Source organism: Dama dama, chromosome 13 (assembly GCF_033118175.1).
Source record: "Dama dama isolate Ldn47 chromosome 13, ASM3311817v1, whole genome shotgun sequence".
Lineage (NCBI taxonomy): Eukaryota > Metazoa > Chordata > Mammalia > Artiodactyla > Cervidae > Dama > Dama dama.
In genome coordinates this window covers 11277168-11304714 of record NC_083693.1, presented here as the reverse complement: position 1 = coordinate 11304714, position 27547 = coordinate 11277168, and the positions used below count along the sequence as shown (strand labels likewise).

General features: G+C 55.9%; 10 non-coding genes across 10 annotated transcripts; all 10 read right to left on the bottom strand.

Annotated features, from left to right (window-relative positions):
• Positions 1-1717: 1717 nt before the first annotated feature.
• LOC133068618 (small nucleolar RNA SNORD116) lies at positions 1718-1810 on the bottom strand. Its single transcript, XR_009695586.1, has one exon. It is a non-coding gene; the product is annotated as a small nucleolar RNA SNORD116 (small nucleolar RNA).
• A 2637-nt stretch (positions 1811-4447) lies between these two features.
• On the bottom strand, positions 4448-4540 carry LOC133068662 (small nucleolar RNA SNORD116). The gene has a single exon (XR_009695626.1). It is a non-coding gene; the product is annotated as a small nucleolar RNA SNORD116 (small nucleolar RNA).
• Positions 4541-7176: 2636 nt separating this feature from the next.
• Positions 7177-7269, bottom strand: LOC133068617 (small nucleolar RNA SNORD116). Its single transcript, XR_009695585.1, has one exon. It is a non-coding gene; the product is annotated as a small nucleolar RNA SNORD116 (small nucleolar RNA).
• A 2638-nt stretch (positions 7270-9907) lies between these two features.
• LOC133068616 (small nucleolar RNA SNORD116) lies at positions 9908-10000 on the bottom strand. Its single transcript, XR_009695584.1, has one exon. It is a non-coding gene; the product is annotated as a small nucleolar RNA SNORD116 (small nucleolar RNA).
• A 2637-nt stretch (positions 10001-12637) lies between these two features.
• On the bottom strand, positions 12638-12730 carry LOC133068615 (small nucleolar RNA SNORD116). The gene has a single exon (XR_009695583.1). It is a non-coding gene; the product is annotated as a small nucleolar RNA SNORD116 (small nucleolar RNA).
• A 2638-nt stretch (positions 12731-15368) lies between these two features.
• Positions 15369-15461, bottom strand: LOC133068613 (small nucleolar RNA SNORD116). Its single transcript, XR_009695582.1, has one exon. It is a non-coding gene; the product is annotated as a small nucleolar RNA SNORD116 (small nucleolar RNA).
• A 2638-nt stretch (positions 15462-18099) lies between these two features.
• On the bottom strand, positions 18100-18192 carry LOC133068660 (small nucleolar RNA SNORD116). The gene has a single exon (XR_009695624.1). It is a non-coding gene; the product is annotated as a small nucleolar RNA SNORD116 (small nucleolar RNA).
• A 2638-nt stretch (positions 18193-20830) lies between these two features.
• On the bottom strand, positions 20831-20923 carry LOC133068611 (small nucleolar RNA SNORD116). Its single transcript, XR_009695580.1, has one exon. It is a non-coding gene; the product is annotated as a small nucleolar RNA SNORD116 (small nucleolar RNA).
• A 2639-nt stretch (positions 20924-23562) lies between these two features.
• On the bottom strand, positions 23563-23655 carry LOC133068668 (small nucleolar RNA SNORD116). The gene has a single exon (XR_009695631.1). It is a non-coding gene; the product is annotated as a small nucleolar RNA SNORD116 (small nucleolar RNA).
• Positions 23656-26295: 2640 nt separating this feature from the next.
• LOC133068610 (small nucleolar RNA SNORD116) lies at positions 26296-26388 on the bottom strand. The gene has a single exon (XR_009695579.1). It is a non-coding gene; the product is annotated as a small nucleolar RNA SNORD116 (small nucleolar RNA).
• Positions 26389-27547: the final 1159 nt, after the last annotated feature.

The window sequence follows — 27547 nt, the reverse complement described above, 5'->3', positions numbered from 1 at the left end:
CTGAGACTGTAGCTACTACTACAGCTCAGGGGTCCTTGGCACAAAGTTCACCTCCACCCTAACCAGAAAAGTTTCCCAGAGAACTACAGAGTAAGGTGAACTTGGCACTAGGGCAGATTCGGCCCAGCGCACCCTCGAATAGGAGCAGAATTCAAGGCATGCGTCTCTTCCTGCCAGTCAGTCTACTCACTGGGCGGCCTCTGACAGAAAGGAAGGATGGGACTTGGACTTCCTCAGGTACCAGGATCCAGGGGTCAGTCCCACAGAAACAGCATCCCTTTCCTGGCCAGATTATCCTCACATCCACACCCTGTAGGGACCAGGCTACTGACCACACCCTACAGAAATCTCCCATAATGCAGGGCGTGGTCCACATTGGACTCATCCTGCCCCAAGGGTCACTCACCCAAATCTGAAGCCTCCAAGGATTCGGCACACACAGGGACAATCCTCAAGCAGGAACACCCACAGGATGATGCTGGGCAAAATGACCGTGTGCACTCAGATCATTAAGGATGCTTTCATGAAGACTTCAGAAGACCTGTCAGGGGAAGACCCTGGATGCCACAGGTCTCTGCCAAAGCGCCATGGGAGCTGCTGGCTCCTACACTGAGTCAGCCTGGGTATTCCAACCAATGGCCAATCTCTACCAGAACCATGGGCCTCCAAGCTTGATGCTCCATTGCCAGGGGGCGGACACATTGGTGCTATCAGGGCCGGCTGACTGGCCCCAACCTTAGGGAGCCTAGGTAATTCCAGGCCCAGGGGACAAATGGCGGCCAAGGGGCATGTGCACACACCACATTACAACCCACAGGGCTGCTTGCTTGGCCTCTCATATTGCAACTCTTCAAGGCACCAAAGATACCCTTTGGGAGTCCTTCTACTGGCAGCAGGCCACCAACGACACAAACGTTACCTGTCACTGAGCCTCCCAGGCACAAGCAATGCCCCCTCCTCTATACCCAGCTGAGGGCAGCTTCAATAGGACCACACTATGTATCAGTGAAAACACAACGACAGTGCCTGCAGCCTCAGCAGATGTAACATCCCAGGCAATCACACTGCGCTTTTCCTCACCTGCCCAACCATTCTCCTCTGGGGCTCTGGTCAACATGCAGGAGCAATGCAGGCCTGTGACCACAACACAGTCCATGGCGACCTCCAAGACTCAAGCATGTGACAGGACTTGCAATTCAGGAACTGCCAAGGGCAGAAATGAGGCCTATTCACTTTCACAACTGCCACCGTTCCCCTAGGTCTCTGCAGCCGCTGCAGCCCACAGGGTCCTCAGCAATCTCACCAACCCAAAGGGCCGCAATGGCCAGGGCCTCAGATCTGACCTGGGCCTCCAATCAGACACCACAGAAGCTTCCTTGCGTCAGAATCGACATCACGAGAGCCCCAATTAGCACACTTGCAGCAGGAACCAGGACAAAATGCACCGCTCTGAGACAAGAGCTCACTGTCCGATGCCAGGATCTACTGCGACACCTACCACCACTGCACAAGCCGGATGCCTCTTCTGCTCCTCAGTGCCCTTCACCGTGGACCCCACATTCCAAGAGGGCTGCTCGAACATCTGGACACGGCCCACCCGCAGATGGGAGCCTCGCAAATGGTGGTGACCTGGCTCCTCCATGCGTGTGTGTGACGCAGTCAGAGAAGCCCTCTTGCTAACCAGTCCCACCCTTAACCCCAAGGGAGGCAACGTGCTGGACCTCAGTTTCGATGAGGAGACGGTAGTGAGTTCTCACTCATTTTGTTCAGATTTTCCAAGGAATGCATGAGAGGGTGTCGTCATCGATCCGAGCACGTGCTGGCTGGCTCCCCACCTCCACAGGGCAGGCAGCGCCGCTCCAAGGAGGAGCCAGTGACCTGGGAGTCCTCCAGCAGCCGGGGCAACTCAGAGCCCCCAGCCTTCTCAGCGAGAGGAACGGACCCTCCATACGTACAGCCACTCAGGCAGTGCCAGGAAACCTGAAATTCACGACACGTCTTGGGGCAGGAGAAGCCGTACCGTGCTCGGTGATCCTAAAAGACCGGGCAGAACCCTGGGCCGCCACACTTCTTGCCGGACTCCCTTGCACCTCGAGCCGCCGCCTCATGGGCGGACCTTCGTCTCCTGGGTCATGGACAGCCATATCTGGCAACTGCACCTGACGAGGGGACAGAAAGCACAGGAACACTTGAGATGTGGACTTGGTCTCTCACTGAGTAACACTGATGCAGAGGATTCACTGGGGGAAGGCCTGTATCTGCAACCCAACTACATCCATCCCTTACAGACAACTGGTTACCTACCGTTCAAAAGAGTGCACAAATTAGGCTCAAGGTCATGTGGGTGTCTTTCTGACTCAGCATGCATGGGTGGCAGGGGCTTCGATGTGGGGTTGAGTGCCTGTGTCCCGGTGTACCAACAAGAATGCACTCTCGGCAATTTGGGGGTGTGTCCAGAAATATGTCCAGGTAGCCAAGTCTCAGAGCCCGCACTGAAAGGCCCTGCAGTCTGAACACGCATGCCGTCTTCATGGAGACCTGACTTCCTGTCCTCCCACCAAATGGGGGATGACACCTGGCAACTTGCTTCAGCCCCATGCAAAATTTCACTGAGGGGCTGTTGACGTAGGCTCTAGGCTCCCAGTCTCCATGACCCATGATCTCTGACCAAAGCACAGAATCTGACTGCCCAAGTCCACATTGCGGAGCATCTGTGTCAATGCCACGTACCCTGAGACTGTAGCTACTACTACAGCTCAGGGGTCCTTGGCACAAGGTTCACCTCCACCCTAACCAGAAAAGTTTCCCAGAGAACTACAGAGTAAGGTGAACTTGGCACTAGGGCAGATTCGGCCCAGCGCACCCTCGAATAGGAGCAGAATTCAAGGCATGCGTCTCTTCCTGCCAGTCAGTCTACTCACTGGGCGGCCTCTGACAGAAAGGAAGGATGGGACTTGGACTTCCTAAGGTACCAGGATCCAGGGGTCATTCCCACAGAAACAGCATCCCTTTCCTGGCCAGATTATCCTCACATCCACACCCTGTAGGGACCAGGCTACTGACCACACCCTACAGAAAGCTCCCATAATGCAGGGCGTGGTCCACATTGGACTCATCCTGTCCCAAGGGTCACTCACCCAAATCTGAAGCCTCCAAGGCCTCGGCACACACAGGGACAATCCTCAAGCAGGAACACCCACAGGAAGATGCTGGGCAAAATGACCGCGTGCACTCAGATCATTAAGGATGCTTTCATGAAGACTTCAGAAGACCTGTCAGGGGAAGACAATGGATGCCACAGGTCTCTGCCAAAGCGCCATGGGAGCTGCTGGCTCCTACACTGAGTCAGCCTGGGTATTCCAACCAATGGCCAATCTCTACCAGAACCATGGGCCTCCAAGCTTGATGCTCCATTGCCAGGGTCGGACACATTGGTGCTATCAGGGCCAGCTGACTGGCCCCAACCTTAGGGAGCCTAGGTAATTCCAGGCCCAGGGGACAAATGGCGGCCAAGGGGCATGTGCACACACCACATTACAACCCACAGGGCTGCTTGCTTGGCCTCTCATCTTGCAACTCTTCAAGGCACCAAAGATACCCTTCGGGAGTCCTTCTACTGGCAGCAGGCTACCAACGACACAAATGTCACCTGTCACTGAGCCTCCCAGACACAAGCAATGCCCCCTCCTCTATACCCAGCTGAGGGCAGCTTCAAAAGGACCACACTATGTATCAGTGAAAACAGAACAACAGTGCCTGCAGCCTCAGCAGACATAACATCCCAGGCAATCACACTGCGCTTTTCCTCACCTGCCCAACCATTCTCCTCTGGGGCTCTGGTCAACATGCAGGAGCAATGCAGGCCTGTGACCACAACACAGTCCATGGCGACCTCCAAGACTCAAGCATGTGACAGGACTTGCAATTCAGGAACTGCCAAGGGCAGAAATGAGGCCTATTAACTTTCACAACTGCCACCGTTCCCCTAGGTCTCTGCAGCCGCTGCAGCCCACAGGGTCCTCAGCAATCTCACCAACCCAAAGGGCCGCAATGGCCAGGGCCTCAGATCTGACCTGGGCCTCCAATCAGACACCACAGAAGCTTCCTTGCGTCAGAATTGACATCACGAGAGCCCCAATTAGCACACTTGCAGCAGGAACCAGGACAAAATGCACCGCTCTGAGACAAGAGCTCACTGTCCGATGCCAGGATCGACTGCGACACCTACCACCACTGCACAAGCCGGATGCCTCTTCTGCTCCTCAGTGCCCTTCACCGTGGACCCCACATTCCAAGAGGGCTGCTCGAACATCTGGACACGGCCCACCCGCAGATGGGAGCCTCGCAAATGGTGGTGACCTGGCTCCTCCATGCGTGTGTGTGACGCAGTCAGAGAAGCCCTCTTGCTAACCAGTCCCACCCTTAACCCCAAGGGAGGCAACGTGCTGGACCTCAGTTTCGATGAGGAGACGGTAGTCAGTTCTCACTCATTTTGTTCAGATTTTCCAAGGAATGCATGAGAGGGTGTCGTCATCGATCCGAGCACGTGCTGGCTGGCTCCCCACCTCCACAGGGCAGGCAGCGCCGCTCCAAGGAGGAGCCAGTGACCTGGGAGTCCTCCAGCAGCCGGGGCAACTCAGAGCCCCCAGCCTTCTCAGCGAGAGGAACGGACCCTCCATACGTACAGCCACTCAGGCAGTGCCAGGAAACCTGAAATTCACGACACGTCTTGGGGCAGGAGAAGCCGTACCGTGCTCGGTGATCCTAAAAGACCGGGCAGAACCCTGGGCCGCCACACTTCTTGCCGGACTCCCTTGCACCTCGAGCCGCCGCCTCATGGGCGGACCTTCGTCTCCTGGGTCATGGACAGCCATATCTGGCAACTGCACCTGACGAGGGGACAGAAAGCACAGGAACACTTGAGATGTGGACTTGGTCTCTCACTGAGTAACACTGATGCAGAGGTTTCACTGGGGGAAGGCCTGTATCTGCAACCCAACTACATCCATCCCTTACAGACAACTGGTTACCTACCGTTCAAAAGAGTGCACAAATTAGGCTCAAGGTCATGTGGGTGTCTTTCTGACTCAGCATGCATGGGTGGCAGGGGCTTCGATGTGGGGTTGAGTGCCTGTGTCCCGGTGTACCAACAAGAATGCACTCTCGGCAATTTGGGGGTGTGTCCAGAAATATGTCCAGGTAGCCAAGTCTCAGAGCCCGCACTGAAAGGCCCTGCAGTCTGAACACGCATGCCGTCTTCATGGAGACCTGACTTCCTGTCCTCCCACCAAATGGGGGATGACACCTGGCAACTTGCTTCAGCCCCATGCAAAATTTCACTGAGGGGCTGTTGACGTAGGCTCTAGGCTCCCAGTCTCCATGACCCATGATCTCTGACCAAAGCACAGAATCTGACCGCCCAAGTCCACATTGCGGAGCATCTGTGTCAATGCCACGTACCCTGAGACTAGCTACTACTACAGCTCAGGGGTCCTTGGCACAAGGTTCACCTCCACCCTAACCAGAAAAGTTTCCCAGAGAACTACAGAGTAAGGTGAACTTGGCACTAGGGCAGATTCGGCCCAGCGCACCCTCGAATAGGAGCAGAATTCAAGGCATGCGTCTCTTCCTGCCAGTCAGTCTACTCACTGGGCGGCCTCTGACAGAGAGGAAGGATGGGACTTGGACTTCCTCAGGTACCAGGATCCAGGGGTCAGTCCCACAGAAACAGCATCCCTTTCCTGGCCAGATTATCCTCACATCCACACCCTGTAGGGACCAGGCTACTGACCACACCCTACAGAAAGCTCCCATAACGCAGGGCGTGGTCCACATTGGACTCATCCTGCCCCAAGGGTCACTCACCCAAATCTGAAGCCTCCAAGGCCTCGGCACACACAGGGACAATCCTCAAGCAGGAACACCCACAGGATGATGCTGGGCAAAATGACCGTGTGCACTCAGATCATTAAGGATGCTTTCATGAAGACTTCAGAAGACCTGTCAGGGGAAGACCCTGGATGCCACAGGTCTCTGCCAAAGCGCCATGGGAGCTGCTGGCTCCTACACTGAGTCAGCCTGGGTATTCCAACCAATGGCCAATCTCTACCAGAACCATGGGCCTCCAAGCTTGATGCTCCATTGCCAGGGGGCGGACACATTGGTGCTATCAGGGCCGGCTGACTGGCCCCAACCTTAGGGAGCCTAGGTAATTCCAGGCCCAGGGGACAAATGGCGGCCAAGGGGCATGTGCACACACCACATTACAACCCACAGGGCTGCTTGCTTGGCCTCTCATCTTGCAACTCTTCAAGGCACCAAAGATACCCTTCGGGAGTCCTTCTACTGGCAGCAGGCCACCAACGACACAAACGTCACCTGTCACTGAGCCTCCCAGGCACAAGCAATGCCCCCTCCTCTATACCCAGCTGAGGGCAGCTTCAAAAGGACCACACTATGTATCAGTGAAAACAGAACAACAGTGCCTGCAGCCTCAGCAGACATAACATCCCAGGCAATCACACTGCGCTTTTCCTCACCTGCCCAACCATTCTCCTCTGGGGCTCTGGTCAACATGCAGGAGCAATGCAGGCCTGTGACCACAACACAGTCCATGGCGACCTCCAAGACTCAAGCATGTGACAGGACTTGCAATTCAGGAACTGCCAAGGGCAGAAATGAGGCCTATTCACTTTCACAACTGCCACCGTTCCCCTAGGTCTCTGCAGCCGCTGCAGCCCACAGGGTCCTCAGCAATCTCACCAACCCAAAGGGCCGCAATGGCCAGGGCCTCAGATCTGACCTGGGCCTCCAATCAGACACCACAGAAGCTTCCTTGCGTCAGAATCGACATCACGAGAGCCCCAATTAGCACACTTGCAGCAGGAACCAGGACAAAATGCACCGCTCTGAGACAAGAGCTCACTGTCCGATGCCAGGATCGACTGCGACACCTACCACCACTGCACAAGCCGGATGCCTCTTCTGCTCCTCAGTGCCCTTCACCGTGGACCCCACATTCCAAGAGGGCTGCTCGAACATCTGGACACGGCCCACCCGCAGATGGGAGCCTCGCAAATGGTGGTGACCTGGCTCCTCCATGCGTGTGTGTGACGCAGTCAGAGAAGCCCTCTTGCTAACCAGTCCCACCCTTAACCCCAAGGGAGGCAACGTGCTGGACCTCAGTTTCGATGAGGAGACGGTAGTGAGTTCTCACTCATTTTGTTCAGATTTTCCAAGGAATGCATGAGAGGGTGTCGTCATCGATCCGAGCACGTGCTGGCTGGCTCCCCACCTCCACAGGGCAGGCAGCGCCGCTCCAAGGAGGAGCCAGTGACCTGGGAGTCCTCCAGCAGCCGGGGCAACTCAGAGCCCCCAGCCTTCTCAGCGAGAGGAACGGACCCTCCATACGTACAGCCACTCAGGCAGTGCCAGGAAACCTGAAATTCACGACACGTCTTGGGGCAGGAGAAGCCGTACCGTGCTCGGTGATCCTAAAAGACCGGGCAGAACCCTGGGCCGCCACACTTCTTGCCGGACTCCCTTGCACCTCGAGCCGCCGCCTCATGGGCGGACCTTCGTCTCCTGGGTCATGGACAGCCATATCTGGCAACTGCACCTGACGAGGGGACAGAAAGCACAGGAACACTTGAGATGTGGACTTGGTCTCTCACTGAGTAACACTGATGCAGAGGATTCACTGGGGGAAGGCCTGTATCTGCAACCCAACTACATCCATCCCTTACAGACAACTGGTTACCTACCGTTCAAAAGAGTGCACAAATTAGGCTCAAGGTCATGTGGGTGTCTTTCTGACTCAGCATGCATGGGTGGCAGGGGCTTCGATGTGGGGTTGAGTGCCTGTGTCCCGGTGTACCAACAAGAATGCACTCTCGGCAATTTGGGGGTGTGTCCAGAAATATGTCCAGGTAGCCAAGTCTCAGAGCCCGCACTGAAAGGCCCTGCAGTCTGAACACGCATGCCGTCTTCATGGAGACCTGACTTCCTGTCCTCCCACCAAATGGGGGATGACACCTGGCAACTTGCTTCAGCCCCATGCAAAATTTCACTGAGGGGCTGTTGACGTAGGCTCTAGGCTCCCAGTCTCCATGACCCATGATCTCTGACCAAAGCACAGAATCTGACCGCCCAAGTCCACATTGCGGAGCATCTGTGTCAATGCCACGTACCCTGAGACTGTAGCTACTACTACAGTTCAGGGGTCCTTGGCACAAGGTTCACCTCCACCCTAACCAGAAAAGTTTCCCAGAGAACTACAGAGTAAGGTGAACTTGGCACTAGGGCAGATTCGGCCCAGCGCACCCTCGAATAGGAGCAGAATTCAAGGCATGTGTCTCGTCCTGCCAGTCAGTCTACTCACTGGGCGGCCTCTGACAGAAAGGAAGGATGGGACTTGGACTTCCTCAGGTACCAGGATCCAGGGGTCAGTCCCACAGAAACAGCATCCCTTTCCTGGCCAGATTATCCTCACATCCACACCCTGTAGGGACCAGGCTACTGACCACACCCTACAGAAAGCTCCCATAATGCAGGGCGTGGTCCACATTGGACTCATCCTGCCCCAAGGGTCACTCACCCAAATCTGAAGCCTCCAAGGCCTCAGTACACACAGGGACAATCCTCAAGCAGGAACACCCACAGGATGATGCTGGGCAAAATGACCGCGTGCACTCAGATCATTAAGGATGCTTTCATGAAGACTTCAGAAGACCTGTCAGGGGAAGACCCTGGATGCCACAGGTCTCTGCCAAAGCGCCATGGGAGCTGCTGGCTCCTACACTGAGTCAGCCTGGGTATTCCAACCAATGGCCAATCTCTACCAGAACCATGGGCCTCCAAGCTTGATGCTCCATTGCCAGGGGGCGAACACATTGGTGCTATCAGGGCCGGCTGACTGGCCCCAATCTTAGGGAGCCTAGGTAATTCCGGCCCCACGGGACAAATGGCGGCCAAGGGGCATGTGCACACACCACATTAGAACCCACAGGGCTGCTTGCTTGGCCTCTCTTCTTGCAACTCTTCAAGGCACCAAAGATACCCTTCGGGAGTCCTTCTACTGGCAGCAGGCCACCAACGACACAAACGTCACCTGTCACTGAGCATCCCAGGCACAAGCAATGCCCCCTCCTCTGTACCCAGCGGAGGGCAGCTTCAAAAGGACCACACTATGTATCAGTGAAAATAGAACGACAGTGTCTGCAGCCTCAGCAGACATAACATCCCAGGCAATCACACTGCGCTTTTCCTCACCTGCCCACCCATTCTCCTCTGGGGCTCCGGTCAACATGCAGGAGCAATGCAGGCCTGTGACCACAACACAGTCCATGGCGACCTCCAAGACTCAAGCATGTGACAGGACTTGCAATTCAGGAACTGCCAAGGGCAGAAATGAGGCCTATTAACTTTCACAACTGCCACCGTTCCCCTAGGTCTCTGCAGCCGCTGCAGCCCACAGGGTCCTCAGCAATCTCACCAACCCAAAGGGCCGCAATGGTCAGGGCATCAGATCTGACCTGGGCCTCCAATCAGACACCACAGAAGCTTCCTTGCGTCAGAATCGACATCACGAGAGCCCCAATTAGCACACTTGCAGCAGGAACCAGGACAAAATGCACCGCTCTGAGAGAAGAGCTCACTGTCCGATGCCAGGATCGACTGCGACACCTACCACCACTGCACAAGCCGGATGCCTCTTCTGCTCCTCAGTGCCCTTCACCATGGACCCCACATTCCAAGAGGGCCGCTCGAACATCTGGACACGGCCCACCCGCAGATGGGAGCCTCGCAAATTGTGGTGACCTGGCTCCTCCATGTGTGTGTGTGACGCAGTCAGAGAAGCCCTCTTGCTAACCAGTCCCACCCTTAACCCCAAGGGAGGCAACGTGCTGGACCTCAGTTTCGATGAGGAGACGGTAGTGAGTTCTCACTCATTTTGTTCAGATTTTCCAAGGAATGCATGAGAGGGTGTCGTCATCGATCCGAGCACGTGCTGGCTGGCTCCCCACCTCCACAGGGCAGGCAGAGGGGCTCCAAGGAGGAGCCAGTGACCTGGGAGTCCTCCAGCAGCCGGGGCAACTCAGAGCCCCCAGGCTTCTCAGCAAGAGGAACGGTCCCTCCATACGTACAGCCACTCAGGCAGGGCCAGGAAACCTGCAATTCACGACACGTCTTGGGGCAGGAGAAGCCGTACCGTGCTCGGTGATCCTAAAAGACCTGGCACCACCCCGGGCCGCCACACTTCTTGCCGGACTCCCTTGCACCTCGGGCCGCCGCCTCAGGGGCGGACCTTCGTCTCCTGGGTCATGGACAGCCATATCTGGCAACTGCACCTGACGAGGGGACAGAAAGCACAGGAACACTTGAGATGTGGACTTGGTCTCTCACTGAGTAACACTGATGCAGAGGTTTCACTGGGGGAAGGCCTGTATCTGCAACCCAACTACATCCATCCCTTACAGACCACTGGTTACCTACCGTTCAAAAGAGTGCACAAATTAGGCTCAAGGTCATGTGGGTGTCTTTCTGACTCAGCATGCATGGGTGGCAGGGGCTTCGATGTGGGGTTGAGTGCCTGTGTCCCGGTGTACCAACAAGAATGCACTCTCGGCAATTTGGGGGTGTGTCCAGAAATATGTCCAGGTAGCCAAGTCTCAGAGCCCGCACTGAAAGGCCCTGCAGTCTGAACACGCATGCCGTCTTCATGGAGACCTGACTTCCTGTCCTCCCACCAAATGGGGGATGACACCTGGCAACTTGCTTCAGCCCCATGCAAAATTTCACTGAGGGGCTGTTGACGTAGGCTCTAGGCTCCCAGTCTCCATGACCCATGATCTCTGACCAAAGCACAGAATCTGACCGCCCAAGTCCACATTGCGGAGCATCTGTGTGAATGCCACGTACCCTGAGACTGTAGCTACTACTACAGCTCAGGGGTCCTTGGCACAAGGTTCACCTCCACCCTAACCAGAAAAGTTTCCCAAAGAACTACAGAGTAAGGTGAACTTGGCACTAGGGCAGATTCGGCCCAGCGCACCCTCGAATAGGAGCAGAATTCAAGGCATGTGTCTCTTCCTGCCAGTCAGTCTACTCACTGGGCGGCCTCTGACAGAAAGGAAGGATGGGAATTGGACTTCCTAAGGTACCAGGATCCAGGGGTCAGTCCCACAGAAACAGCATCCCTTTCCTGGCCAGATTATCCTCACATCCACACCCTGTAGGGACCAGGCTACTGACAACACCCTACAGAAAGCTCCCATAATGCAGGGCGTGGTCCACATTGGACTCATCCTGCCCCAAGGGTCACTCACCCAAATCTGAAGCCTCCAAGGCCTCGGCACACACAGGGACAATCCTCAAGCAGGAACACCCACAGGATGATGCTGGGCAAAATGACCGTGTGCACTCAGATCATTAAGGATGCTTTCATGAAGACTTCAGAAGACCTGTCAGGGGAAGACCCTGGATGCCACAGGTCTCTGCCAAAGCGCCATGGGAGCTGCTGGCTCCTACACTGAGTCAGCCTGGGTATTCCAACCAATGGCCAATCTCTACCAGAACCATGGGCCTCCAAGCTTGATGCTCCATTGCCAGGGTCGGACACATTGGTGCTATCAGGGCCGGCTGACTGGCCCCAACCTTAGGGAGCCTAGGTAATTCCAGGCCCAGGGGACAAATGGCGGCCAAGGGGCATGTGCACACACCACATTACAACCCACAGGGCTGCTTGCTTGGCCTCTCATCTTGCAACTCTTCAAGGCACCAAAGATACCCTTCGGGAGTCCTTCTACTGGCAGCAGGCTACCAACGACACAAATGTAACCTGTCACTGAGCCTCCCAGGCACAAGCAATGCCCCCTCCTCTATACCCAGCTGAGGGCAGCTTCAAAAGGACCACACTATGTATCAGTGAAAACAGAACAACAGTGCCTGCAGCCTCAGCAGACATAACATCCCAGGCAATCACACTGCGCTTTTCCTCACCTGCCCAACCATTCTCCTCTGGGGCTCTGGTCAACATGCAGGAGCAATGCAGGCCTGTGACCACAACACAGTCCATGGCGACCTCCAAGACTCAAGCATGTGACAGGACTTGCAATTCAGGAACTGCCAAGGGCAGAAATGAGGCCTATTCACTTTCACAACTGCCACCGTTCCCCTAGGTCTCTGCAGCCGCTGCAGCCCACAGGGTCCTCAGCAATCTCACCAACCCAAAGGGCCGCAATGGCCAGGGCCTCAGATCTGACCTGGGCCTCTAATCAGACACCACAGAAGCTTCCTTGCGTCAGAATCGACATCACGAGAGCCCCAATTAGCACACTTGCAGCAGGAACCAGGACAAAATGCACCGCTCTGAGAGAAGAGCTCACTGTCCGATGCCAGGATCGACTGCGACACCTACCACCACTGCACAAGCCGGATGCCTCTTCTGCTCCTCAGTGCCCTTCACCGTGGACCCCACATTCCAAGAGGGCTGCTCGAACATCTGGACACGGCCCACCCGCAGATGGGAGCCTCGCAAATGGTGGTGACCTGGCTCCTCCATGCGTGTGTGTGACGCAGTCAGAGAAGCCCTCTTGCTAACCAGTCCCACCCTTAACCCCAAGGGAGGCAACGTGCTGGACCTCAGTTTCGATGAGGAGACGGTAGTGAGTTCTCACTCATTTTGTTCAGATTTTCCAAGGAATGCATGAGAGGGTGTCGTCATCGATCCGAGCACGTGCTGGCTGGCTCCCCACCTCCACAGGGCAGGCAGCGCCGCTCCAAGGAGGAGCCAGTGACCTGGGAGTCCTCCAGCAGCCGGGGCAACTCAGAGCCCCCAGGCTTCTCAGCAAGAGGAACGGTCCCTCCATACGTACAGCCACTCAGGCAGGGCCAGGAAACCTGCAATTCACGACACGTCTTGGGGCAGGAGAAGCCGTACCGTGCTCGGTGATCCTAAAAGACCTGGCACCACCCCGGGCCGCCACACTTCTTGCCGGACTCCCTTGCACCTCGGGCCGCCGCCTCAGGGGCGGACCTTCGTCTCCTGGGTCATGGACAGCCATATCTGGCAACTGCACCTGAGGAGGGGACAGAAAGCACAGGAACACTTGAGATGTGGACTTGGTCTCTCACTGAGTAACACTGATGCAGAGGATTCACTGGGGGAAGGCCTGTATCTGCAACCCAACTACATCCATCCCTTACAGACCACTGGTTACCTACCGTTCAAAAGAGTGCACAAATTAGGCTCAAGGTCATGTGGGTGTCTTTCTGACTCAGCATGCATGGGTAGCAGGGGCTTCGATGTGGGGTTGAGTGCCTGTGTCCCGGTGTACCAACAAGAATGCAGTCTCGGCAATTTGGGGGTGTGTCCAGAAATATGTCCAGGTAGCCAAGTCTCAGAGCCCGCACTGAAAGGCCCTGCAGTCTGAACACGCATGCCGTCTTCATGGAGCCCTGACATCCTGTCCTCCCACCAAATGGGGGATGACACCTGGCATCTTCCTTCAGCCCCATGCAAAATTTCACTGAGGCGCTGTTGACGTAGGCTCTAGGCTCCCAGTCTCCATGACCCATGATCTCTGACCAAAGCACAGAATCTGACCGCCCAAGTCCACATTGCGGAGCATCTGTGTGAATGCCACGTACCCTGAGACTGTAGCTACTACTACAGCTCAGGGGTCCTTGGCACAAGGTTCACCTCCACCCTAAACAGAAAAGTTTCCCAGAGAACTACAGAGTAAGGTGAACTTGGCACTAGGGCAGATTCGGCCCAGCGCACCCTCGAATAGGAGCAGAATTCAAGGCATGTGTCTCGTCCTGCCAGTCAGTCTACTCACTGGGCGGCCACTGACAGAAAGGAAGGATGGGACTTGGACTTCCTCAGGTACCAGGATCCAGGGGTCAGTCCCACAGAAACAGCATCCCTTTCCTGGCCAGATTATCCTCACATCCACACCCTGTAGGGACCAGGCTACTGACCACACCCTACAGAAAGCTCCCATAATGCAGGGCGTGGTCCACATTGGACTCATCCTGCCCCAAGGGTCACTCACCCAAATCTGAAGCCTCCAAGGCCTCGGCACACACAGGGACAATCCTCAAGCAGGAACACCCACAGGATGATGCTGGGCAAAATGACCGCGTGCACTCAGATCATTAAGGATGCTTTCATGAAGACTTCAGAAGACCTGTCAGGGGAAGACCCTGGATGCCACAGGTCTCTGCCAAAGCGCCATGGGAGCTGCTGGCTCCTACATTGAGTCAGCCTTGGTATTCCAACCAATGGCCAATCTCTACCAGAACCATGGGCCTCCAAGCTTGATGCTCCATTGCCAGGGGGCGAACACATTGGTGCTATCAGGGCCGGCTGACTGGCCCCAATCTTAGGGAGCCTAGGTAATTCCAGCCCCACGGGACAAATGGCGGCCAAGGGGCATGTGCACACACCACATTAGAACCCACAGGGCTGCTTGCTTGGCCTCTCTTCTTGCAACTCTTCAAGGCACCAAAGATACCCTTCGGGAGTCCTTCTACTGGCAGCAGGCCACCAACGACACAAACGTCACCTGTCACTGAGCCTCCCAGGCACAAGCAATGCCCCCTCCTCTATACCCAGCTGAGGGCAGCTTCAAAAGGACCACACTATGTATCAGTGAAAACAGAACAACAGTGCCTGCAGCCTCAGCAGACATAACATCCCAGGCAATCACACTGCGCTTTTCGTCACCTGCCCAACCATTCTCCTCTGGGGCTCTGGTCAACATGCAGGAGCAATGCAGGCCTGTGACCACAACACAGTCCATGGCGACCTCCAAGACTCAAGCATGTGACAGGACTTGCAATTCAGGAACTGCCAAGGGCAGAAATGAGGCCTATTCACTTTCACAACTGCCACCGTTCCCCTAGGTCTCTGCAGCCGCTGCAGCCCACAGGGTCCTCAGCAATCTCACCAACCCAAAGGGCCGCAATGGTCAGGGCATCAGATCTGACCTGGGCCTCCAATCAGACACCACAGAAGCTTCCTTGCGTCAGAATCGACATCACGAGAGCCCCAATTAGCACACTTGCAGCAGGAACCAGGACAAAATGCACCGCTCTGAGAGAAGAGCTCACTGTCCGATGCCAGGATCGACTGCGACACCTACCACCACTGCACAAGCCGGATGCCTCTTCTGCTCCTCAGTGCCCTTCACCATGGACCCCACATTCCAAGAGGGCCGCTCGAACATCTGGACACGGCCCACCCGCAGATGGGAGCCTCGCAAATGGTGGTGACCTGGCTCCTCCATGTGTGTGTGTGACGCAGTCAGAGAAGCCCTCTTGCTAACCAGTCCCACCCTTAACCCCAAGGGAGGCAACGTGCTGGACCTCAGTTTCGATGAGGAGACGGTAGTGAGTTCTCACTCATTTTGTTCAGATTTTCCAAGGAATGCATGAGAGGGTGTCGTCATCGATCCGAGCACGTGCTGGCTGGCTCCCCACCTCCACAGGGCAGGCAGAGCCGCTCCAAGGAGGAGCCAGTGACCTGGGAGTCCTCCAGCAGCCGGGGCAACTCAGAGCCCCCAGGCTTCTCAGCAAGAGGAACGGTCCCTCCATACGTACAGCCACTCAGGCAGGGCCAGGAAACCTGCAATTCACGACACGTCTTGGGGCAGGAGAAGCCGTACCGTGCTCGGTGATCCTAAAAGACCTGGCACCACCCGGGGCCGCCACACCTCTTGCCGGACTCCCTTGCACCTCGGGCCGCCGCCTCAGGGGCGGACCTTCGTCTCCTGGGTCATGGACAGCCATATCTGGCAACTGCATCTGACGAGGGGACAGAAAGCACAGGAACACTTGAGATGTGGACTTGGTCTCTCACTGAGTAACACTGATGCAGAGGTTTCACTGGGGGAAGGCCTGTATCTGCAACCCAACTACATCCATCCCTTACAGACCACTGGTTACCTACCGTTCAAAAGAGTGCACAAATTAGGCTCAAGGTCATGTGGGTGTCTTTCTGACTCAGCATGCATGGGTGGCAGGGGCTTCGATGTGGGGTTGAGTGCTTGTGTCCCGGTGTACCAACAAGAATGCACTCTCGGCAATTTGGGGGTGTGTCCAGAAATATGTCCAGGTAGCCAAGTCTCAGAGCCCGCACTGAAAGGCCCTGCAGTCTGAACACGCATGCCATCTTCATGGAGCCCTGACATCCTGTCCTCCCACCAAATGGGGGATGACACCTGGCATCTTCCTTCAGCCCCATGCAAAATTTCACTGAGGCGCTGTTGACGTAGGCTCTAGGCTCCCAGTCTCCATGACCCATGATCTCTGACCAAAGCACAGAAACCTGACCGCCCAAGGCCACCTTGCGGAGCATCTGTGTCAATGTCACGTACCCTGAGACAGTAGCTACTACTACAGCTCAGGGGTCCTTGGCACAAGGTTCACCTCCACCCTAACCAGAAAAGTTTCCCAAATAACTACAGAGTAAGGTGAACTTGGCACTAGGGCAGATTCGGCCCAGCGCACCCTCGAATAGGAGCAGAATTCAAGGCATGCGTCTCTTCCTGCCAGTCAGTCTACTCACTGGGCGGCCTCTGACAGAAAGGAAGGATGGGACTTGGACTTCCTAAGGTACCAGGATCCAGGGGTCAGTCCCACAGAAACAGCATCCCTTTCCTGGCCAGATTATCCTCACATCCACACCCTGTAGGGACCAGGCTACTGACCACACCCTACAGAAAGCTCCCATAATGCAGGGCGTGGTCCACATTGGACTCATCCTGCCCCAAGGGTCACTCACCCAAATCTGAAGCCTCCAAGGCCTCGGCACACACAGGGACAATCCTCAAGCAGGAACACCCACAGGATGATGCTGGGCAAAATGACCGTGTGCACTCAGATCATTAAGGATGCTTTCATGAAGACTTCAGAAGACCTGTCAGGGGAAGACCCTGGATGCCACAGGTCTCTGCCAAAGCGCCATGGGAGCTGCTGGCTCCTACACTGAGTCAGCCTGGGTATTCCAACCAATGGCCAATCTCTACCAGAACCATGGGCCTCCAAGCTTGATGCTCCATTGCCAGGGTCGGACACATTGGTGCTATCAGGGCCGGCTGACTGGCCCCAACCTTAGGGAGCCTAGGTAATTCCAGGCCCAGGGGACAAATGGCGGCCAAGGGGCATGTGCACACACCACATTACAACCCACAGGGCTGCTTGCTTGGCCTCTCATCTTGCAACTCTTCAAGGCACCAAAGATACCCTTCGGGAGTCCTTCTACTGGCAGCAGGCTACCAACGACACAAATGTCACCTGTCACTGAGCCTCCCAGGCACAAGCAATGCCCCCTCCTCTATACCCAGCTGAGGGCAGCTCCAAAAGGACCACATTATGTATCAGTGAAAACAGAACAACAGTGCCTGCAGCCTCAGCAGACATAACATCCCAGGCAATCACACTGCGCTTTTCCTCACCTGCCCAACCATTCTCCTCTGGGGCTCTGGTCAACATGCAGGAGCAATGCAGGCCTGTGACCACAACACAGTCCATGGCGACCTCCAAGACTCAAGCATGTGACAGGACTTGCAATTCAGGAACTGCCAAGGGCAGAAATGAGGCCTATTCACTTTCACAACTGCCACCGTTCCCCTAGGTCTCTGCAGCCGCTGCAGCCCAGAGGGTCCTCAGCAATCTCATCAACCCAAAGGGCCGCAATGGCCAGGGCCTCAGATCTGACCTGGGACTCCAATCAGACACCACAGAAGCTTCCTTGCGTCAGAATCGACATCACGAGAGCCCCAATTAGCACACTTGCAGCAGGAACCAGGACAAAATGCACCGCTCTGAGACAAGAGCTCACTGTCCGATGCCAGGATCGACTGCGACACCTACCACCACTGCACAAGCCGGATGCCTCTTCTGCTCCTCAGTGCCCTTCACCGTGGACCCCACATTCCAAGAGGGCTGCTCGAACATCTGGACACGGCCCACCCGCAGATGGGAGCCTCGCAAATGGTGGTGACCTGGCTCCTCCATGCGTGTGTGTGACGCAGTCAGAGAAGCCCTCTTGCTAACCAGTCCCACCCTTAACCCCAAGGGAGGCAACGTGCTGGACCTCAGTTTCGATGAGGAGACGGTAGTCAGTTCTCACTCATTTTGTTCAGATTTTCCAAGGAATGCATGAGAGGGTGTCGTCATCGATCCGAGCACGTGCTGGCTGGCTCCCCACCTCCACAGGGCAGGCAGTGCCGCTCCAAGGAGGAGCCAGTGACCTGGGAGTCCTCCAGCAGCCGGGGCAACTCAGAGCCCCCAGCCTTCTCAGCGAGAGGAACGGACCCTCCATACGTACAGCCACTCAGGCAGTGCCAGGAAACCTGAAATTCACGACACGTCTTGGGGCAGGAGAAGCCGTACCGTGCTCGGTGATCCTAAAAGACCGGGCAGAACCCTGGGCCGCCACACTTCTTGCCGGACTCCCTTGCACCTCGAGCCGCCGCCTCATGGGCGGACCTTTGTCTCCTGGGTCATGGACAGCCATATCTGGCAACTGCACCTGACGAGGGGACAGAAAGCACAGGAACACTTGAGATGTGGACTTGGTCTCTCACTGAGTAACAGTGATGCAGAGGTTTCACTGGGGGAAGGCCTGTATCTGCAACCCAACTACATCCATCCCTTACAGACAACTGGTTACCTACCGTTCAAAAGAGTGCACAAATTAGGCTCAAGGTCATGTGGGTGTCTTTCTGACTCAGCATGCATGGGTGGCAGGGGCTTCGATGTGGGGTTGAGTGCCTGTGTCGTGGTGTACCAACAAGAATGCACTCTCGGCAATTTGGGGGTGTGTCCAGAAATATGTCCAGGTAGCCAAGTCTCAGAGCCCGCACTGAAAGGCCCTGCAGTCTGAACACGCATGCCGTCTTCATGGAGACCTGACTTCCTGTCCTCCCACCAAATGGGGGATGACACCTGGCAACTTGCTTCAGCCCCATGCAAAATTTCACTGAGGGGCTGTTGACGTAGGCTCTAGGCTCCCAGTCTCCATGACCCATGATCTCTGACCAAAGCACAGAATCTGACCGCCCAAGTCCACATTGCGGAGCATCTGTGTGAATGCCACGTACCCTGAGACTGTAGCTACTACTACAGCTCAGGGGTCCTTGGCACAAGGTTCACCTCCACCCTAAACAGAAAAGTTTCCCAGAGAACTACAGAGTAAGGTGAACTTGGCACTAGGGCAGATTCGGCCCAGCGCACCCTCGAATAGGAGCAGAATTCAAGGCATGTGTCTCGTCCTGCCAGTCAGTCTACTCACTGGGCGGCCTCTGACAGAAAGGAAGGATGGGACTTGGACTTCCTCAGGTACCAGGATCCAGGGGTCAGTCCCACAGAAACAGCATCCCTTTCCTGGCCAGATTATCCTCACATCCACACCCTGTAGGGACCAGGCTACTGACCACACCCTACAGAAAGCTCCCATAATGCAGGGCGTGGTCCACATTGGACTCATCCTGCCCCAAGGGTCACTCACCCAAATCTGAAGCCTCCAAGGCCTCGGCACACACAGGGACAATCCTCAAGCAGGAACACCCACAGGATGATGCTGGGCAAAATGACCGCGTGCACTCAGATCATTAAGGATGCTTTCATGAAGACTTCAGAAAACCTGTCAGGGGAAGACCCTGGATGCCACAGGTCTCTGCCAAAGCGCCATGGGAGCTGCTGGCTCCTACATTGAGTCAGCCTGGGTATTCCAACCAATGGCCAATCTCTACCAGAACCATGGGCCTCCAAGCTTGATGCTCCATTGCCAGGGGGCGAACACATTGGTGCTATCAGTGCCGGCTGACTGGCCCCAATCTTAGGGAGCCTAGGTAATTCCAGCCCCACGGGACAAATGGCGGCGAAGGGGCATGTGCACACACCACATTAGAACCCACAGGGCTGCTTGCTTGGCCTCTCTTCTTGCAACTCTTCAAGGCACCAAAGATACCCTTCGGGAGTCCTTCTACTGGCAGCAGGCCACCAACGACACAAACGTCACCTGTCACTGAGCATCCCAGGCACAAGCAATGCCCCCTCCTCTGTACCCAGCTGAGGGCAGCTTCAAAAGGACCACACTATGTATCAGTGAAAATAGAACGACAGTGTCTGCAGCCTCAGCAGACATAACATCCCAGGCAATCACACTGCGCTTTTCCTCACCTGCCCACCCATTCTCCTCTGGGGCTCCGGTCAACATGCAGGAGCAATGCAGGCCTGTGACCACAACACAGTCCATGGCGACCTCCAAGACTCAAGCATGTGACAGGACTTGCAATTCAGGAACTGCCAAGGGCAGAAATGAGGCCTATTCACTTTCACAACTGCCACCGTTCCCCTAGGTCTCTGCAGCCGCTGCAGCCCACAGGGTCCTCAGCAATCTCACCAACCCAAAGGGCCGCAATGGTCAGGGCATCAGATCTGACCTGGGCCTCCAATCAGACACCACAGAAGCTTCCTTGCGTCAGAATCGACATCACGAGAGCCCCAATTAGCACACTTGCAGCAGGAACCAGGACAAAATGCACCGCTCTGAGAGAAGAGCTCACTGTCCGATGCCAGGATCGACTGCGACACCTACCACCACTGCACAAGCCGGATGCCTCTTCTGCTCCTCAGTGCCCTTCACCATGGACCCCACATTCCAAGAGGGCCGCTCGAACATCTGGACACGGCCCACCCGCAGATGGGAGCCTCGCAAATGGTGGTGACCTGGCTCCTCCATGTGTGTGTGTGACGCAGTCAGAGAAGCCCTCTTGCTAACCAGTCCCACCCTTAACCCCAAGGGAGGCAACGTGCTGGACCTCAGTTTCGATGAGGAGACGGTAGTGAGTTCTCACTCATTTTGTTCAGATTTTCCAAGGAATGCATGAGAGGGTGTCGTCATCGATCCGAGCACGTGCTGGCTGGCTCCCCACCTCCACAGGGCAGGCAGAGCCGCTCCAAGGAGGAGCCAGTGACCTGGGAGTCCTCCAGCAGCCGGGACAACTCAGAGCCCCCAGGCTTCTCAGCAAGAGGAACGGTCCCTCCATACGTACAGCCACTCAGGCAGGGCCAGGAAACCTGAAATTCACGACACGTCTTGGGGCAGGAGAAGCCGTACCGTGCTCGGTGATCCTAAAAGACCTGGCACCACCCCGGGCCGCCACACTTCTTGCCGGACTCCCTTGCACCTCGGGCCGCCGCCTCAGGGGCGGACCTTCATCTCCTGGGTCATGGACAGCCATATCTGGCAACTGCATCTGACGAGGGGACAGAAAGCACAGGAACACTTGAGATGTGGACTTGGTCTCTCACTGAGTAACACTGATGCAGAGGTTTCACTGGGGGAAGGCCTGTATCTGCAACCCAACTACATCCATCCCTTACAGACCACTGGTTACCTACCGTTCAAAAGAGTGCACACATTAGGCTCAAGGTCATGTGGGTGTCTTTCTGACTCAGCATGCATGGGTGGCAGGGGCTTCGATGTGGGGTTGAGTGCCTGTGTCCCGGTGTACCAACAAGAATGCAGTCTCGGCAATTTGGGGGTGTGTCCAGAAATTAGTCCAGGTAGCCAAGTCTCAGAGCCCGCACTGAAAGGCCCTGCAGTCTGAACACGCATGCCGTCTTCATGGAGCCCTGACATCCTGTCCTCCCACCAAATGGGGGATGACACCTGGCATCTTCCTTCAGCCCCATGCAAAATTTCACTGAGGCGCTGTTGACGTAGGCTCTAGGCTCCCAGTCTCCATGACCCATGATCTCTGACCAAAGCACAGAAACCTGACCGCCCAAGGCCACCTTGCGGAGCATCTGTGTCAATGCCACGTACCCTGAGACTGTAGCTACTACTACAGCTCAGGGGTCCTTGGCACAAGGTTCACCTCCACCCTAACCAGAAAAGTTTCCCAAAGAACTACAGAGTAAGGTGAACTTGGCACTAGGGCAGATTCGGCCCAGCGCACCCTCGAATAGGAGCAGAATTCAAGGCATGCGTCTCTTCCTGCCAGTCAGTCCACTCATTGGGCGGCCTCTGACAGAAAGGAAGGATGGGACTTGGACTTCCTCAGGTCCCAGGATCCAGGGGCCACTCCCACAGAAACGGGATCCCTTTCCTGGCCAGATTATCCTCACATCCACACCCTGTAGGGACCAGGCTACTGACCAAACCCCACAGTAAACTCCCATAATGCAGGGTGTGGGCCACATTGGACTCATCCTGCCTCAAGGGTCACTCACCCAAAACTGAAGCCTCCAAGGCCTCGGTACACACAGGGACAATCCTCAAGCAGGAACACCCACAGGATGACAGCGGGCAAAATGACCGCGTGCACACAGATCACTAAGGATGCTTTCATGAAGACTTCAGAAGACCTGTCAGGGGAAGACCCTGGATGCCACAGGTCTCTGCCATAGTACGATGGGAGCTGCTGGCTCCTACACTGAGTCAGCCTGGGTATTCCAACCAATGACCAATCTCTACCAGAACCATGGGCCTCCAAGCTTGATGCTCCATTGCCAGGGGGCGAACACATTGGTGCTATCAGGGCCGGCTGACTGGCCCCAACCTTAGGGAGCCTAGGTAATTCCAGGCCCAGGGGACAAATGGCGGCCAAGGGGCATGTGCACATACCACATTACAACCCACAGGGCTGCTTGCTTGGCCTCTCTTCTTGCAACTCTTCAAGGCACCAAAGATACCCTTCGGGAGTCCTTCTACTGGCAGCAGGCCACCAAGGACACAAACCTCACCTGTCACTGAGTGTCCCAGGCACAAGCAATGCCCCCTCCTCTGTACCCAGCTGAGGGCAGCTTCAAAAGGACCACACTATGTATCAGTGAAAACAGAACGACAGTGCCTGCAGCCTCAGCAGACATAACATCCCAGGCAATCACAATGCGCTTTTCCTCACCTGCCCAACCATTCTCCTCTGGGGCTCTGGTCAACATGCAGGAGCAATGCAGGCCTGTGACCACAACACAGTCCATGGCGACCTCCAAGACTCAAGCATGTGACAGGACTTGCAATTCAGGAACTGCCAAGGGCAGAAATGAGGCCTATTCACTTTCACAACTGCCACCGTTCCCCTAGGTCTCTGCAGCCGCTGCAGCCCACAGGGTCCTCAGCAATCTCACCAACCCAAAGGGCCGCAATGGCCAGGGCCTCAGATCTGACCTGGGCCTCCAATCAGACACCACAGAAGCTTCCTTGCGTCAGAATCGACATCACGAGAGCCCCAATTAGCACACTTGCAGCAGGAACCAGGACAAAATGCACCGCTCTGAAAGAAGAGCTCACTGCCCGATGCCAGGATCGACTGCGACACCTACCACCACTGGACAAGTCGGATGCCTCTTCTGCTCCTTAGTCCCCTTCACCATGGACCCCACATTCCAAGAGGGCCGCTCGAACATCTGGACACGGCCCACCCGCAGATGGGAGCCTCGCAAATGGTGGTGACCTGGCTCCTCCATGTGTGTGTGTGACGCAGTCAGAGAAGCCCTCTTGCTAACCAGTCCCACCCTTAATCCCAAGGGAGGCAACGTGCTGGACCTCAGTTTCGATGAGGAGACGGTAGTGAGTTCTCAATCATTTTGTTCAGATTTTCCAAGGAATGCATGAGAGGGTGTCGTCATCGATCCGAGCACGTGCTGGCTGGCTCCCCACCTCCACAGGGCAGGCAGAACCGCTCCAAGGAGGAGCCAGTGACCTGGGAGTCCTCCAGCAGCCGGGGCAACTCAGAGCCCCCAGGCTTCTCAGCAAGAGGAACGGTCCCTCCATACGTACAAACACTCAGGCAGGGCCAGGAAACCTGCAATTCACGACACGTCTTGGGGCAGGAGAAGCCGTACCGTGCTCGGTGATCCTAAAAGACCTGGCACCACCCCGGGCCGCCACACTTCTTGCCGGACTCCCTTGCACCTCGAGCCGCCGCCTCAGGGGCGGACCTTCGTCTCCTGGGTCATGGACAGCCATATCTGGCAACTGCACCTGACGAGGGGACAGAAAGCACAGGAACACTTGAGATGTGGACTTGGTCTCTCACTGAGTAACACTGATGCAGAGGTTTCACTGGGGGAAGGCCTGTATCTGCAACCCAACTACATCCATCCCTTACAGACAACTGGTTACCTACCGTTCAAAAGAGTGCAGCAAATTAGGCTCAAGGTCATGTGGGTGTCTTTCTGACTCAGCATGCATGGGTGGCAGGGGCTTCGATGTGGGGTTGAGTGCCTGTGTCCCAGTGTACCAACAAGAATGCACTCTCGGCAATTTTGGGGTGTGTCCAGAAATATGTCCAGGTAGCCAAGTCTCAGAGCCCGCATTGAAAGGCTCTGCAGTCTGAACACGCATGCCGTCTTCATGGAGCCCTGACCTCCTGTCCTCCCACGAAATGGGGGATTACACCTGGCATCTTCCTTCAGCCACATGAAAAATTTCACTGAGGGGCTGTTGACGTAGGCTCTAGGCTCCCAGTCTGCATGACCCATGATCTCTGACCAAAGAACAGAAATCTGACCGCCCAAGTCCACATTGCGGAGCATCTGTGTGAATGCCACGCACCCTGAGATTGTAGCTACTACTACAGCTCAGGGGTCCTTGGCACAAGGTTCACCTCCACCCTAACCAGAAAAGTTTCCCAGAGAACTACAGAGTAAGGTGAACTTGGCACTAGGGCAGATTCGGCCCAGCGCACCCTCGAATAGGAGCAGAATTCAAGGCATGCGTCTCTTACTGCCAGTCAGTCCACTCATTGGGCGGCCTCTGACAGAAAGGAAGGATGGGACTTGCACTTCCTCAGGTATCAGGATCCAGGGGTCACTCCAACAGAAACGGGATCCCTTTCCTGGCCAGATTATCCTCACATCCACAGCCTGTAGGGACCAGGCTACTGACCAAACCCCACAGAAAGCTCCCATAATGCAGGGCGTGGTCCACATGGGACTCATCCTGCCCCAAGGGTCACTCACCCAAATCTGAAGCCTCCAAGGCCTCGGCACACACAGGGACAATCCTCAAGCAGGAACACCCACAGGATGATGGGGGGCAAAATGACAGCGTGCACATAGATCACTAAGGATGCTTTCATGAAAACTTCAGAAGACCTGTCAGGGGAAGACCCTGGATGCCACCGGTCTCTGCCATAGCGCCATGGGAGCTGCTGGCTCCTACATTGAGTCAGCCTGGGTATTCCAACCAATGACCAATCTCTACCAGAACCATGGGCCTCCAAGCTTGATGCTCCATTGCCAGGGGGCGGACACATTGGTGCTATCAGGGACGGCTGACTGGCCCCAACCTTAGGGAGCCTAGGTAATTCCAGGCCCAGGGGACAAATGGCGGCCAACGGGCATGTGCACACTCCACATAACAACCCACAGGGCTGCTTGCTTGGCCTCTCTTCTTGCAACTCTTCAAGGCACCGAAGATACCCTTCGGGAGTCCTTCTACCGGCAGCAGGCCACCAAGGACACAAACGTCACCTTTCACTGAGCCTCCCAGGCACAAGCAATGCCCCCTCCTCTGTACCCAGCTGAGGGCAGCTTCAAAAGGACCACACTATGTATCAGTGAAAACACAACGACAGTGCCTGCAGCCTCAGCAGACATAACATCCCAGGCAATCACACTGCGCTTTTCCTCACCTGCCCAACCATTCTCCTCTGGGGCTCTGGTCAACATGCAGGAGCAATGCAGGCCTGTGACCACAACACAGTCCATGGCGACCTCCAAGACTCAAGCATGTGACAGGACTTGCAATTCAGGAACTGCCAAGGGCAGAAATGAGGCCTATTCACTTTCACAACTGCCACCGTTCCCCTAGGTCTCTGCAGCCGCTGCAGCCCACAGGGTACTCAGCAATCTCACCAACCCAAAGGGCCGCAATGGTCAGGGCCTCAGATCTGACCTGGGCCTCCAATCAGACACCACAGAAGATTCCTTGCGTCAGAATCGACATCACGAGAGCCCCAATTAGCACACTTGCAGCAGGAACCAGGACAAAACGCACCGCCCTGAGAGAAGAGCTCACTGTCCGAAGCCAGGATCGACTGCGACACCTACCACCACTGCACAAGCCGGATGCCTCTTCTGCTCCTTAGTCCCCTTCACCATGGACCCCACATTCCAAGAAGGCCGCTCGAACATCTGGACACGGCCCACCCGCAGATGGGAGCCTCGCAAATGGTGGTGACCTGGCTCCTCCATGCGTGTGTGTGACGCAGTCAGAGAAGCCCTCTTGCTAACCAGTCCCACCCTTAACCCCAAGGGAGGCAACGTGCTGGACCTCAGTTTCGATGAGGAGACGGTAGTGAGTTCTCACTCATTTTGTTCAGATTTTCCAAGGAATGCATGAGAGGGTGTCGTCATCGATCCGAGCACGTGCTGGCTGGCTCCCCACCTCCACAAGGCAGGCAGCGCCGCTCCAAGGAGGAGCCAGTGACCTGGGAGTCCTCCAGCAGCCGGGGCAACTCAGAGCCCCCAGGCTTCTCAGCAAGAGGAACGGTCCCTCCATACGTACAACCACTCAGGCAGGGCCAGGAAACCTGCAATTCACGACACGGCTTGGGGCAGGAGAAGCCGTACCGTGCTCGGTGATCCTAAAAGACCTGGCACCACCCCGGGCCGCCACACTTCTTGCCGGACTCCCTTGCACCTCGGGCCGCCGCCTCAGGGGCGGACCTTCGTCTCCTTGGTCATGGACAGCCATATCAGGCAACTGCATCTGAAGAGGGGACAGAAAGCACAGGAACACTTGAGATGTGGACTTGGTCTCTCACTGAGTAATACTGATGCAGAGGTTTCACTGGGGGAAGGCCTGTATCTGCAACCCAACTACATCCATCCCTTACAGACAATTGGTTACCTACCGTTCAAAAGAGTGCAGCAATTAGGCTCAAGGTCATGTGGGTGTCTTTCTGACTCAGCATGCATGGGTGGCAGGGGCTTCGATGTGGGGTTGAGTGCCTGTGTCCCAGTGTACCAACAAGAATGCACTCTCGGCAATTTGGGGGTGTGTCCAGAAATATGTCCAGGTAGCCAAGTCTCAGAGCCCGCACTGAAAGGCCCTGCAGTCTGAACACGCATGCCGTCTTCATGGAGCCCTGACCTCCTGTCCTCCCACGAAATGGGGCATGAAACCTGGCATCTTCCTTCAGCCCCATGCAAAATTTCACTGAGGGGCTGTTGACGTAGGCTCCAGGCTCCCAGTCTCCATGACCCATGATCTCTGACCAAAGCACAGAAATCTGACCGCCCAAGGCCACCTTGCGGAGCATCTGTGTGAATGCCACGTACCCTGAGACTGTAGCTACTACTACAGCACAGGGGTCCTTGGCACAAGGTTCTCCTCCACCCTAACCAGAAAAGTTTCCCAGAAAACTACAGAGTAAGGTGAACTTGGCACTAGGGCAGATTCGGCCCAGCGCACCCTCGAATAGGAGCAGAATTCAAGGCATGCGTCTCTTCCTGCCAGTCAGTCCACTCTTTGGGCGGCCTCTGACAGAAAGGAAGGATGGGACTTGGACTTCCTCAG